Below are 13,865 nucleotides of genomic sequence, written 5' to 3'. Positions count from 1 at the left end.
CACAGGTGTAACACACACTTATCTCACAAAATCACTTTAGAGTAGTGGATATTGCCAGGAAAAAGTTCATATTTTTAGTCAAAGATTTTAACAAATTAATACTCAGATATTACCAAATTAATACTCAAGAAGCAGCTGATAGCTAAGAACCCAGAGTCTTTCGGGATATTACCATTGTTTTAATATAATTGATTTATAATTAATTATATAACATAAGACAGGACTAGGGATATGACTCTGTGTTAGAGTACTTACCTAGCATGCACAAGGTCCTAGGTTCAATCCCAAGTATCATAAAAAATTAAAATCAGAAATAAACAAAAAGTAATGAAAAACCACTATTCATCTATTTGAATGACTAAAAGGAAAACACTGACAATTCCAAATGTTTGTGGATGAGGAACAACAGAAGTCATTGGTGGAGGGAGTGTGAAATGTTATAGCCACTCTGAAATACACTTTGGCAGTTTGTTATTAGATATTCTTACTACCTGAGCCAATAAGTATGTTCCCTCCTATATTGAAAAATGATTTCTATACAAAAGTGTAAGGATACGTGTTTCTAGTGATTTTGAAGAAAGAATAAATCTTAAACTTGGAAACAACCAAAGAATTTGGTAGACAAATGAATAAAAAAATTGTACTACTTCCATACAATGGAATACTATTTGCTGGTGAAAAGAAATGAGCTAATAAACCATCGAAAGTCCTGGATGAACCTTAAAAACATATTGTTAAGTGAAATATGCCAATCCAAAAAGGCTTTATCCAGTATGGTTCCAAAAATGACATTTTGGAAAAGCAAACTATGGAGGTAATAGACTGGCTATAGCCAGAGCTTCAGCCAAGGGAGGAAGGATAAATGGGGGGAACAAAGGGAATTTTAAGAGAAATAAAATTATTTTGCATAAAACAATAATGATGGATATTTATCAGTATACATTTGTTAACACCCACAGAATATGTAACAGAGTGAACACTTGATGTAGCCATGGGCTTTATAAGAATGTATCATTATTGGGCCCTGAATTACAACAAATACACTACCCCATACAGGGAGTAAATAAAGGAGGAAACTGAGTTGGGAGAGAACATTATAGAGTAATTCTTTGTACTTCCCATGAATTTCCCTGCAAACCTAAAACTGCTCTAAGAAAAGAGAATCTGTTAATAATAATAAAGCAAAAGCTGAGAAATGAAATCTTGGAAACACAAAACCAAAAATAAGACACAATTATCCTGGTAAGTTAGAACAGTTTCTATAATGGTGACCAGACAGCAGTTTTGGCATCTTTCAAGTTGACAGTACAAGGCATTCCAGTTGATACCTCTCATCTCTGAGGCAGAATCTTCAATGACACTGGAATAATGCACAGGAAATACCAGTGTCCAGGCTCCACACATTTCAAACCTACCATTCTGCAGTCAGCATGGAATAAAACCCTAACTCATTGAATGTATCATCAGTTTTTGAATGACTACAGAGTCGGGACTCACCCAGGCTTGCATGACTATTGAAGATAGGCCTAGAAGTATAAGAGTATCTCAGCTCATGGGGCATCCTCATAAACTTTGGGGAGATTTTTCTTGTGTAAACTGTCCTGGGGCTGTAGGACAACAAGAGGTCCTTGATGCATCTGTGTCCTTTGGAAGAGGGTGTCTTTATCATTATGATGATGGAGAGAGGGGGAAAATATTCTAAGTTCAGTTGTAGCTTGAAACAAGATAAGAGATACTGGACATCTTTAGAAAGAACTAGCTTCATAAGAAAATTTAGAATTCAAAATATAATTCTTTCTGTACCATTGATCTACCTGTCTATTTTGGTACCAATACCATGCCATTTTTGTTACTATTGCTTTGTAGTATAGTTGAAGTTCTGGTATTGCAATACCTGCTGCTTCAGTACAAGAAGCTCCTCTAAACCCAGAATCAAATCATAGAGAATAATAAAAAGCAGGAAATCCTGTGAGGCTTTCAAAAAGAACAGCATCTACTGCTTCCCCAAAGAGCCTCCTCTCCTGGTGGTTCACAGATGTATGAAGGTCTGATCACTCCAGCCGTAGAGATGTTCAGCAGTGCCAGGCATCCCTGATTGTGAGCAGCCTCTCCAATGTATCATAGGAACATTATCATAATCTCTGCTAATGGTGCTTCTATTCAAAAGTGGCCAGATTGGTGCACTGCAATTATCCTTGCTTCTAGATATCATCATACTTCAAAGGTAAGGAGGATATTTGCTGAGTAATTATTTCTGAACATACTGCACATGAAAGAGGTTAAGGCATGAAATACTACAGGGCTAGAAACAAATGCAAATTGTACTTTATATTTTCTATAATATCATCTATTTTTATACTACAGTTTCATTACATTTTGAAGACTATAAAACCAAAGAAAGGAATTGGTCGTTACCTTCTGATGAAAACTTCTGCACTCCTCTCAGGGTAAAGAGTCCATGTGTTCACAGAATCCCTTCACTCCTGGATTGAGCAATTCTTGAAGTGTCTCTAACAGAACTGAGAAGAAAGAAAAGTATGTAAGTAACCCTGGAGAGCATCAGAGAATGTTAGCACCATGTTCAAGTTGTTTAGATTTGTTTTTTTTGCCACTTAGTGAAATTTCCACATATTTTGCATCAAATTATCTTGTGCAAAATAATAAACATCTGTAAAACACACACTTTGAAGGGGAATTTTCTTCCTTTACATAATTATAATCTCCCTTTTAAACACTTTTGAATGAATGGTGTCTTTACATATTATAAAGTTAGTTTAAATATTTCCCACAATTATTTGCTTACTTTTCCTATACAGAATTTTATTCTGTGGTCTTGTTAATAATAGCAGGAGTTTCTGCAAGAGAAGTGGAATATGGTTAGGCTTATTCTACTTCTTGTCTGTGGCTTCTCTAAGACTATTTTATTGCTGTACTCTTCTGTGAGATAAACGAACACATTTTGGTCCCTAATCTCCTAGGCCTAACTTTTTTCTGACCTAAAAATCCCTACCAGAGCCCTAAGTACCCCATCAAGTCTATAATAATGCTGACCTAAGATAGTGAAATACTGTGCTCTGCTGGCATGTTCCATACGATAGCCTTCCATCAACTCAAAGTTCCAGGCATCCTTTTTTGGAACTAGCAAAGAAAATAAGCTGGCTTTGGCAGTCGATCACAAAGTGCTCTAATTCAATGAGTCCATTTTCCACAGACTTTCCTTAGCAAGCCTCTTTCCACTGCCTGCAAACTGAGTACAGTTCTTTGTAAACCTTTTTAGCAATTCTACCCAAACACCACCATTTACGCCCCCAAAGTTCTGTACTACTGAAAATACATTTTAAAGAAGACTTTCAGTGGATTATCTAATTCTGGAGCTCTGCTTTAACCTGACAACCTGTTACACAATATGTCACCATCAACAGAAGTGTCTGCAGGAAAAGGGATAACAAGCTAGGGAAAGGTCAGGAATCCCGGGCTGGGACACCTGCTCTAAAGTGGTCACTCTTGATCTGCTTGGTTGGTAAAATCATCTGCTTATGGAGGTGTATAGTACAATGATGTCAGATTCACGGCACTCCCAAACTCTATTTGGAAGAATCATTCTGTTTATCTTTGGAGTAATTAAGAGCAAATCCCTGGAGACTGGGGAAGATGAGACCAATAAATCCTGCAGAAGAGGCATAGGTTTTTTATTTTTAAAATATAAATAACATAGTCTTTCATTACAAATTGTGTTATTTGTAACATAGGTAATTTCTGAACTATAATTAAATATCTACTAAATATATGTTATATATAAAGTTCTAGAAAAGGCAAAAATAAACTATAATGGTAATCAGAACATCAGAACAATGACTGCCATAGGGGATTAACAGGAACACAATATAGAGGAAACTCTCTATTATAAAGGAAAAATTCTGGATCGTACTGATTTTACCCTTGGCAAATGTCATGGAACTGAGCCCATGAAATTTGTACAATTATGCCTCAGTTTAAAAACAATGAGACTCAAAGGCACTTATTGATTTTTAGAATGATTTTGAATCAAGAAGTCTTTACCTCTTTCCTGACCAGTACAAACCAATTCTTCATCTTTTTCATTTATTCAGCCACTTAAGATTTACTAAGCATAACTATAACTGGAATTAGCACAAGGGCAGAGTGGTAGGGAAAATAGTGGTTAAGAAAATAAAAGTAGTCCCACTCTTGCAAAGCCTGGCGTCTGTTGGGGCAAACTAAACAATTGAAATGGGCAAAATAAAGAATTATGATTGCAACTTTGAGAGAAGGCCCACATTTTACCAAGGGGCTCAATCAAAACAGAACAAACTATCCTAAACCCCAAGCTAATCAGCAATGAAAACATTGGTGTTGGCTGAGTCATTAAAAGTTGATATTCAGACCAAAAAGTAAAACAAAAAACATATTTCTATTAAACCAATCCTGTATGTTCTATAAATGTAGTGAATCAAAATAATTTTGAATCAACTTTTGTTTAACTATTGATGATCTTTTTTTTTTTTTTTTTTTTTTTAAGAATTTAGGTTTTCTTCACCCAAGGCAGTTTATATTCACAGCTGTCCATGAGGAAGGATAAAATGGTGTTAAGTGACCTTCTTTCCCATGAGTAAGTCCCAGCTGGGAAGACAGGTGCATTTACTTCTGGTGACTTTGCTGCCAAAAAGGGATTTGTAGACCCTCCTAACAACAGCATTAAGCATGCTCTTGATAAATCCAGGCTGTAACAGGTGCAGTATTTGATATACAAACAAATTATAACTTTCTATAGAGTAGCATTCCAGTAAAAATGCTTTCAGGTAAATACATCTTCCTTACCACCACCCAGCCCCACACTTTTAAATGAAATCTCTCTGCGGGTGAGATCACTTTGAAAGCACATGGGAAATTACCATAGTCTAACTAGTACCATGTTTCAATTTCTCTCTCAGTTTTGTAACCTATTTGTCTAAAATTCTTTCCAAATGGGAGGAGTTATTTAGAAGATTAAACAGATAAAAGAATATAATTAAGGAGAGTAAAATTAAATAAAATATGAACTACACAATTAGGTTACTGAATTCTCAATCCTTCTAAGGAAGGCTCTTCTATTGTTTTTTTTGTGAAACTATCTAGAGGAAAACAACATGATTTGCTAAAGAATGCCCTAAGAGACAAGTTTGGTGGCTCATGATTACTTGGGAGACTGAGACAGGAGGATCACAAGTTCCAGGATAGCCTGGGTAACTTAAGAAGTTTGGTGACATAGCTCAGTGGCAGAGTGCTTGAACAAGACCTGGGTTCCATCCCCTTTATTGCAAAAAAGAAGAAGAAGAAGAAAGAAAAGTAAGAGAAGGACGAACATGCTAGTAATAGGATCGTTGAAAAATTAACTTTGGGCTTAGAAGCTTACTTTTTAAAATTTTGATTCATTATACACAAATGGGGTGCAACAATAGTTCCTTGGGTTGTACACAAGTGGAGTCGCACTATTCATGTCATCATACATGTATACAGGGTAATGCTGTTTGTCTCATTCTATTATTTTTCCTCCCCCCAACACCCTCCCCACCCCTCATTTTTCTCTATACAATCCATCCTTCCTCCATTCTTGTCCCCCTCCAACCATCGCTACGTATCATCATCCACTTATCAGAGAGATCATTTGGCCTTTGGTTTCTGGGATTGGCTTACTTTGAACAAAAGTCATATGGTTAACAATTGTTGTGTATTTTGTCAATCAAACATCTACAGCATCACATTCTCACTGGTCTCTAATCATCTCTCCCATCTCTGACCAAACAAGTAAGGGTTTGTGTTACATTCTTCTGGCCAGACTGAGAATGGCCACTTGAACTCCAATGTAAGTGGGACTCTAAGTACTATATCAAGTCAGAGAGCCATTCCACCATCTCAGAAAATACTGACAGATTTCAGTCCATACTGCAGAATGACACTTTACTTTCTCACCCTTTCTGGTGACAAGTTGAAAGGAAGTCTCTGATTAGGAATTATGCTCCTTATTTGTGTGTTTCACATATTTAATATTGAAGAAAAGTATATAATTTGCACAAATATCCCTGTAAAAAAAAAAAAAATCTATGTTTTACTTGTGTTTTAGAACCAAAGAGTTGATTAGAAGACTTACCATAATGCAGCATTTCCCTAGCATGCTCACAAAATTTCCCTTCTACTTTCCAATTTCTGCTACCCAACCCCAGTTTAATGTTTTTGGCTTCCATTCTTTCTTTCTGACAATGTGAGAACTGGCTCTGTTTCTCCTGGTCATTCTCTGATATTCATGCATTCATGTACATGGTATTCTAGAAATGCTTTAAAGATATTAGGTTTTGCAGTTATAGGATTTGGAGAATCTCATAAATACAAGTACTTAAGTCTTCTCCAATTTCAACTTACTGGATAGATAATTGTGCTACAAAATTTTGGATGATTTTAAAATGATTTTTGAATAGTTAACAGATTTCTTCTCTAGTGATTGCCAGAGACCTTCACTCTGCAGGGCTTATATACATACAGTGGAATAATCCTTTCCCATGTCCTTTTAAACAAATTTTAAGTAGTTCCAACTTACTGAATCTATTGAGTACTAAAATCTGCTTCAGAGAACTGAAACCATTTTAAAAGCAGAACTAGAACTTTAGAACTGGTGAGTGGGGACTAAATTTTTCCGGAGGTTCAAATTTTAGAGATAAACTTTACTACATATTCATAGGTTACATAAATTCAGAAGTTTATATTGAGCTCTTACTATGTGCCATTTTTCCTGCAAGGTATTGGAGACATATGGTTCTTCCTCTAAAGTAACTCATAGCTTAGTACATGAAAATAAAGAGACATAAACATGTATAAAGATAATTTAATGCCATTTGTCAAATACTATGATAAATGTGTAAACAGGGCTATGAAACAGGTTGGCTGGGCACTCAATTTCTTACATGAAATATGAATGACTAGAATATGTTTCATAAATACTGGGCATCTGACTTTGGGAAAAGAACATGTCTGGTATCATTGAAACCAGTTCTTATACTGTCCTGATTTTATTGACAGATCTCATGCACTCATAGACTTATACACTTGGGTTATTTCTGTTTGTTTGTTTTTTAATAATATTGTCCTTAATACTCACCATATGGCTACTTCAAGCATAATTTTTCTCATCCAAAAAATGTACACAGTTATAGGATTATTATGATATTTAATTAAATAATATCTATAAGGTGTTTAGTGTAGTACCTGGTATGTGGTTAATTGCCTCTATCTGGGAAGGAAGGATGGAAGGAAAGAAGAAAGGAAGGAAGGAACAAAAGAGGGAGGAAAATAAGAAAGGAAGCAAGCAAGCTAGCTATTAAAGCCTTGGCTTATCTATATAAGTATCTGTCCCGAGGCAAAAGTTTTTATGTATAAAGCTCTGGGAAGACAGTTTTCATAGTTCTTCTTTTAGAAATCATGTAACTCATGCCAATAGGTTCCTTGGCGCTCATATCTGAGGGGCAAGCAACATAATCCTTTAAGACTAAGGTTTCACATGGGACACATATGTGCCTAGAGGTCAGTTCTCAGGGAGATAGCTGAATGAGGGGGCTTTGCTGTCTGCAGTAGAGAGGAGGTCTTTAGAGCTTCCATAGGGAAGTAGATTTCATGGGTAGGTTCCATGCATATTCTTCTTAAATTTACTGGATAGACAAATTATGAAAGATGATGAAATGTACCAAAAGAACACTGGATATCTTCTTTGGAAAAGGAGGTATTTTTCTGGGTGATCTGATTCTATGAGGGCTGACTGACCTTTTTTACTGACTACAAATTGTAGACAACTAATAGCAATTTAAGTGAAACTTATCCAAAGACACGCAAATTCCTTCTGGTGAAAGGAAAACTGAACTTTCTCCCCATTCCAACTTTAGGGGGAAAGATTAGATTCCTAATCTTTTAATAAATGCCTGTGCATTAATCTGAATTTTATATTAAATCAGTTGAAAATATTTTACTAATTTCCTAATTAATGATTAACTAAAATGCTTAATAGCTTTAAAGTATTTATATCAAAACCTTGGGTTGGTATATTTTGAAAATTATCCTTTATCTTTATTTGGATTTGCTACAATAATTTAATCAAACTCTGCCATATGAACCCAGTGTTCACATTTGTAGATATAATCATTTTGGTTTCAAGAAATATTAATAAGAAGCTCTATTATTAATGCCAATGATGATATCATGCAAAGAGAGACTTCCCTAGACATTAGGAGAATTTTCCTCCCACAACACACTGTGATGTAATTAGGTTTTGTAGCAGGCATAAGTACAAGGTATTTATGTCTGTATATTTTTCTTTTCTATTCCATTCTTTTCTTTTTATTTTTGGTTACTAGCGATTGAACCCAGAAGTGTTTTACCACTGAGCTACATCCATAGGCCTTTTTATTTGTCTTTTCTTTTTCCTTTTTATTTTTTATTTTGAGGAAAGATCTCATTAAGGCCCATAGGACCTTACTAAGTCCTATGTGTACTAAGTCCTAAGTCTGTGGCCGGCCTCAAACTTGTGATCCACCTGCCTCAGCTTCCTGGCTCTGCTTGGATTTATGTTTGCATATTTTTAGGTAGTATTGTAATAAAAACGATGTAACACTGTCTTCAAAGGAAAAGATTTTGTCTTTGTTTTTGCCTTTAAGACTATACATAATTGAGAAACTGTGACCTAGAGGATTATGAACAATGTATATTGCAAATTTTGCATTTTTAAAAATTGAGTCCTTAAGATATAAAACTCTGGTGTCCTGAAAGAGTTAATTTTTCTCGAATTCATTACTGTTTTTAATTTTAATTCGTGCTGGCTTCTCATCAGATCATGTACTCTAAGGATAAAGAAGGCTCAAAATAAATGTCATTGTTTTAAAAACCTACACCTAATAGAACCCTGAAAGTTCCCCAGTACAGCTATAAAATAACGTTCATTTCTTTAGATTTCTGATGTTATTATTAATTTGAGTTTAGTAATATTAGAGTCAGGCTCTGAGATTATTTTATTAGCAAGTGACTGCAAGGAGAGATGAATTTATGCTGTAGCCATTTATAAGCAATAAATCAAGAAGAAAGGATTTACATTGAATTCATGTTTAAACTAATGAAGTCATCTGCTGTTTTTCAAAAACAACTTGTATCTTGGGAAAGGGATAACTGTTAGGTTGGAAGTATGCTTTAATATATATATATATATATATATATATATATATATATATATATATATATAAAAGTCACAGAGTGTTCTTTGTAGTGGTGGAGGAAAAAATACAAATATACAGGTAACTTCTATTAGACTGAACAAGTGAGGAACCAGGTGTGGTCCTGAATTTCTTGAAAAGGAAGGTTTTAGGAAGTTTTCCTGCCTGGGAGATGACCTTCATTTGGTTACAAAGGAATTCTCACCAGTTAGTAGATTAGGGATATATCCTTTGTTGATTTTTACTTATTACTAGTGCTTAGTACAAAATTTGCAAATATTATAAATTATGTTTATAGCTAGAGGGATTAAATTAAGGCAGCACACTCATTTCAAAAGATTCTGAAACTCCAACTCTGTGATAGTAGCTGTAGCCCTGCTGTAGCAAAAACATTTTAGCAGTAATTGGAGAGTATTACTTAAGGTAGTTTATGAACAAATATAACTATCACAATTTTTGTTTGGTTTTTATTTGAGCATATGGATATAAATGAATATAGATAAATAGAGAAGAGATATCATTTTATTCCACCATGGATTTTGCTCTGTAGTGAGGTATTTCTATGTTAAAGTACGTGCTGATTTTTTCGATTTATTTTAGTTCTATTTTTCTATTATATTTAAGTAGCAAAGAAGAGTTTCTCTATGCCTCAGGGTAAGGTTGATTCAGAAAGAATAAAGAACCACATTTTTGGCCTTTGAGCAATTAATTTGACCTTTGTAAGTCAACAGTGCAGACAATAGTCTTTAAAACCAAGGCTTTGAATTGCAAGTACCAGCAGCTGGAGAGAAAAATTATTCCAAATGCTTGGATTTAAATATCAAGAGCCAAATCCTAGAGGACTTGGAGCAAAGGGTTTAGTCCATAGTGAAAGGGGCAAAAATAAGAGATGCCACAGAAGCAATTTTCCAACAACATAAAGGAAAGAGAAATAGAAAAAAGAAAACAAAAAGACTCAGGTCCTATTTACTGAATCTTCTTTGGGGTTGAAACTCCAGGGAGTTGTACGACAAATCTTCCCTAAATCGGAAGTAACTCTGTCACAGAGGACTCTTCCCGCAGCTACTAGAGAAGACATCCTTGCTGGTTCCCCTTCCTCAATCTAGGTAATGGCAGCAAGTAGAAACGTCAGCCAGGCAGGTGGAGGCAAAAAGAGGTGCTAGGTTAAGCTCACATCCTACACAGGATTTCTTCAGCTCCCACCCAAGTAGAGTCAGCAGAAAAATTCTCAAGACCATGGCTGAGAACAAAAGAGAGCTCAGAGTTAAGAATCAGCACACCCGAAGAATCACTGAACTTCATATGAGGGGACTCCAAACATGAGTAAAGTGGTAGATAGGGTAGCCCTGGCTTTCAGGTGCTGCTAAACCCTTAAAGACCACAGGGTAGGTAAAAGCCAGGCAGGTGCCTAGGTCTGTAGTGGCAGTACTCCAAGGTTCCCCGGAGCAGCCTTCGTGGAATCACTCACATGACAGATGTCAAAGAACAACCAAGACTACAGAGGAGGAGCAGCTACCATACACCAGACAGCCTGGGTCTAGGAAAACACATAAGAATTCAGCAGGAAGAAGAAGGCAGAGGGAAGAAAAAAGTGGTGGTGGGAAATCTTGAAATGAATCCAAAGAGGGTCAGTTTAAGACAGGAGATCACTAAATTACATAAACCTGAAAGACTTCATTTTCTGTTACTAATCAAAAAAGGACCAGACAGTTCACTTGTACTTATTGGAATATAAGAGTTTTGTTTTACCCATTTTAATCTGTGACTTTTTACATTTCTTTATCAGTATTAAAATAATATCAAATAAATGTACAATATATACTCTTCCATAAGTACTTATTAGTTCAATTTCAATAATCAAATAGTAAGTGACAGAAGAGATTGTTCTGTAGCTACTGAATCACCAAAAGTTAATACAATGACTGATGTAAAACATACATGGACATTTTTAAATAAGTAACTGAAGAACAAATTAATCATTATCAGGATAAGACTATATCATCTGGATAAGTAACAAATGCTAATACTGTTAAACATTTTGTTGGTAATAAATCTTTGTTTGTACTACCTTATTTAATCTTCATTTTCTTATGCAGTAATAGTATTATTCTTATTTTGGAGCATAAGGAAATGTGAATTGTGGGGCTAAGTGATCTTCCCGAGATCCCAAAGACTGTAAATAGAATATCTGGAACTGAAGAGTGCATAATCCAAAATATTGAAATGCGGAGTCTTAAAAAGTGTGCTTGAATATTTAAGGAAATTATCGAAAGTTGGCTCCACACTGCTATTTGTTTTCATTTGTCTTTTAGTGTCTTTATTTTAGTGCTTTCTCTTAGTATCATAGCATGGTAGATCTAGGAAGGACTTTATGGATTGTCTGCTCTAGAATTTTCTTTAACAATTGGTGACATTAACTTATTCAAGGGCACATAGATAGTGAATAGTTTTTTGCTTAAGAGAAACCCTTCATGTTATCTTTTCTCTTTTTTTTTTTTCTCCTCTTGTTTTCTTACCCATTTTAGTAATTTTTAAGAGTTATAAGGTAAAGAATACTGGTGTTTAGGAAAATAAATAAAGGACTGGGAACACAAGATCAATGAATGAAGGTTGAGGGTAGAGTTGGTAAAGCAAATCCCTTGTTGTAAATGTACTACTAAAAACTCTTATGCTTTTAAAAAGCTTGCAAAATATATCTGTTGTGAAGGGATTCTTCATACGGGCACCAATACTAATATTTCTGTTCTCTGAGTTATTTCACTGCAAAGCAGATCTTTATTATTTTGAAGATCTATTTTGTATATAAGTTATTTTAATGTTCTGTGCTAACTTGCACAACGCCCAAACTGTAACAAAACATCCATCCTGTTTGAAACAACAAATAGACCTTTCACACAGTGTTAGTATTTTCTCTTATGTCATTCAAAATGTGTTTTTGTTGTTTTCAATTAGCTTACTGGAGAGGCATCTGTGAACAAATAGACATACTCCAAATTGATGATTCAATGGAAGATGTCTGAAGAGAAATAATATCTTTAAAATGTTGAATAGTTTTCACAACTACCCATTCTTTAAGACTATGAGACACCATGGTACATTGACAAATGGTTCTAATAGTTTCTCTGCAGTGGTCATCACAGCAGAATTGGTAATGCACTCTATTATTTTGTTAGACATGCACTTCTGGTGACATTATAGTGCACATAAAATGGTCTGGTAACTTACAATCATGATAAAGCTGAAGTAATATATTACAGACTTAGTAAAAATGTTTCTTTGGAACTTAATTTCCCATCATGATAGCATCTCGCTATATCACTGTATTCCTGTAATTTCCTTCCCCTTCGGTTTCTTATACTTTTCTTGTAGCTACGTTTGGTTTGAAGATTCAGGTCCAATTGTTCTGTATGCTCAATCACTATCTGGTTTGGAGCAACAGATGTGCATCCAGGCCTAGTGGGTGGGCACAAGGAAACAGAACCTAAGGGGGGCGGTACATTATCCCAGTGGTGTTTTATACTGTACCTTGAGCTCTACTTGCTAATATGGACTTTTTCTTCTTCTTCTTCTTCTTCTTCTTATTCCTTATAAACAACAGGAATTTACCTCTCACATTTTAGGAGGCTGAAAGTCAAGATCAAGGCCCAGCAGATCCTGTCTGGTGAGGGTTTCCTGGTTCATAGATGACACATGGCCAACATAGCTTTTAAAGCACTTTCAATTTATATCCTTCTTACCCTTTGCCCAAAAGGTTAAATTGTCAACCTTTCTCTGATGTACAAGGATTTAAATCAGCCCAACACCCAAAGCACATTAGCTCCTAAGTGGGGAGTTCTTAAACAAAAGCATTTGCCAAGGTTTGAGCTTTGCATCCTCATTTGAGTTGTGCAATAGGATCTCTGATGACTCCTGATGCCCGAATAATTAATAAAAACATAGACATATCAAACAGTTTGAAAGTAATTGGCCAATCTGCTCCTTTTATCCTCTGTAGACAGAATTATTTATAGATCTACAATACTGATTTAAGAGAGGCTTTCAGAAAATCAAAAGAAAGTGTTTTCTTTACATTCGCAAATCCTCTCTTTTTCTTCTTTGCCTCTTTCTCCTTAATTTATTTCTTGTTAATGATTCTGTTTCATCAGTTAAAATTAATGTCTTGTTGGTGATGAAATTAATTGATTAACTTTGTTCAAAATTTTAAGAAAGCCACTTTCTTAGTGAGAGGGATTGAGGATAGAATTCTCAAATGTTACTTCATGGCTATTATACTTTTCATTGAGGGAGTAAACATTCACGTAGCATGTTTCATTGAATGAAGGAAAGGGAGGGGTAATGGGAAAAGTAAAGACAGGTGGAATAAATCTGACATAACTTTTGTATGTACATATATGAATATATCACAGTGAACCTCACCCATTGTGTACACCCACAAGAAATTAATTTTAAAAAATAAGTAACTATGAGTAAATGGCAGAAGGATCAATAGAGTGAAGGGCACAGGGTGTGGGGTAGAGAAGGGGAAGAAGTGGTACTAGGGACTGAATTAGAACAAGGTACATTCCATGGTTTTAGAATTATGTCAACATGGATTCTAGTGTCATATATAACTAAAAAGACCCA

General features: G+C 35.1%; 1 protein-coding gene across 7 annotated transcripts in view; it reads right to left on the bottom strand.

Annotated features, from left to right (window-relative positions):
* Positions 1-13,865, bottom strand: part of B3galt1 (beta-1,3-galactosyltransferase 1) — a 557,516-nt gene that overhangs the window by 365,841 nt on the left and 177,810 nt on the right. For 4 of the 7 annotated variants that reach the window (XR_007107568.1, XM_047542779.1, XM_047542778.1 and 1 more), the window contains exon 2: positions 2,416-2,519. The exons of 1 other annotated variant lie outside the window; for it this stretch is intronic. The gene's annotated coding sequence lies outside the window, so the exon portion shown is untranslated. Of the gene's footprint in view, positions 1-2,415; positions 2,520-5,967; positions 6,049-10,212; positions 10,345-12,767; positions 12,802-13,865 lie in introns of those variants that run through there. 2 more of the 7 variants (XM_047542781.1, XM_047542782.1) reach the window with 2 other exon arrangements.

This window comes from Sciurus carolinensis, chromosome 3, assembly GCF_902686445.1.
Source record: "Sciurus carolinensis chromosome 3, mSciCar1.2, whole genome shotgun sequence".
NCBI classification, from domain to species: Eukaryota; Metazoa; Chordata; class Mammalia; order Rodentia; family Sciuridae; genus Sciurus; species Sciurus carolinensis.
Note: the sequence above shows the minus strand (reverse complement) of the source record. Positions and strands in the feature narration are given on the sequence as shown.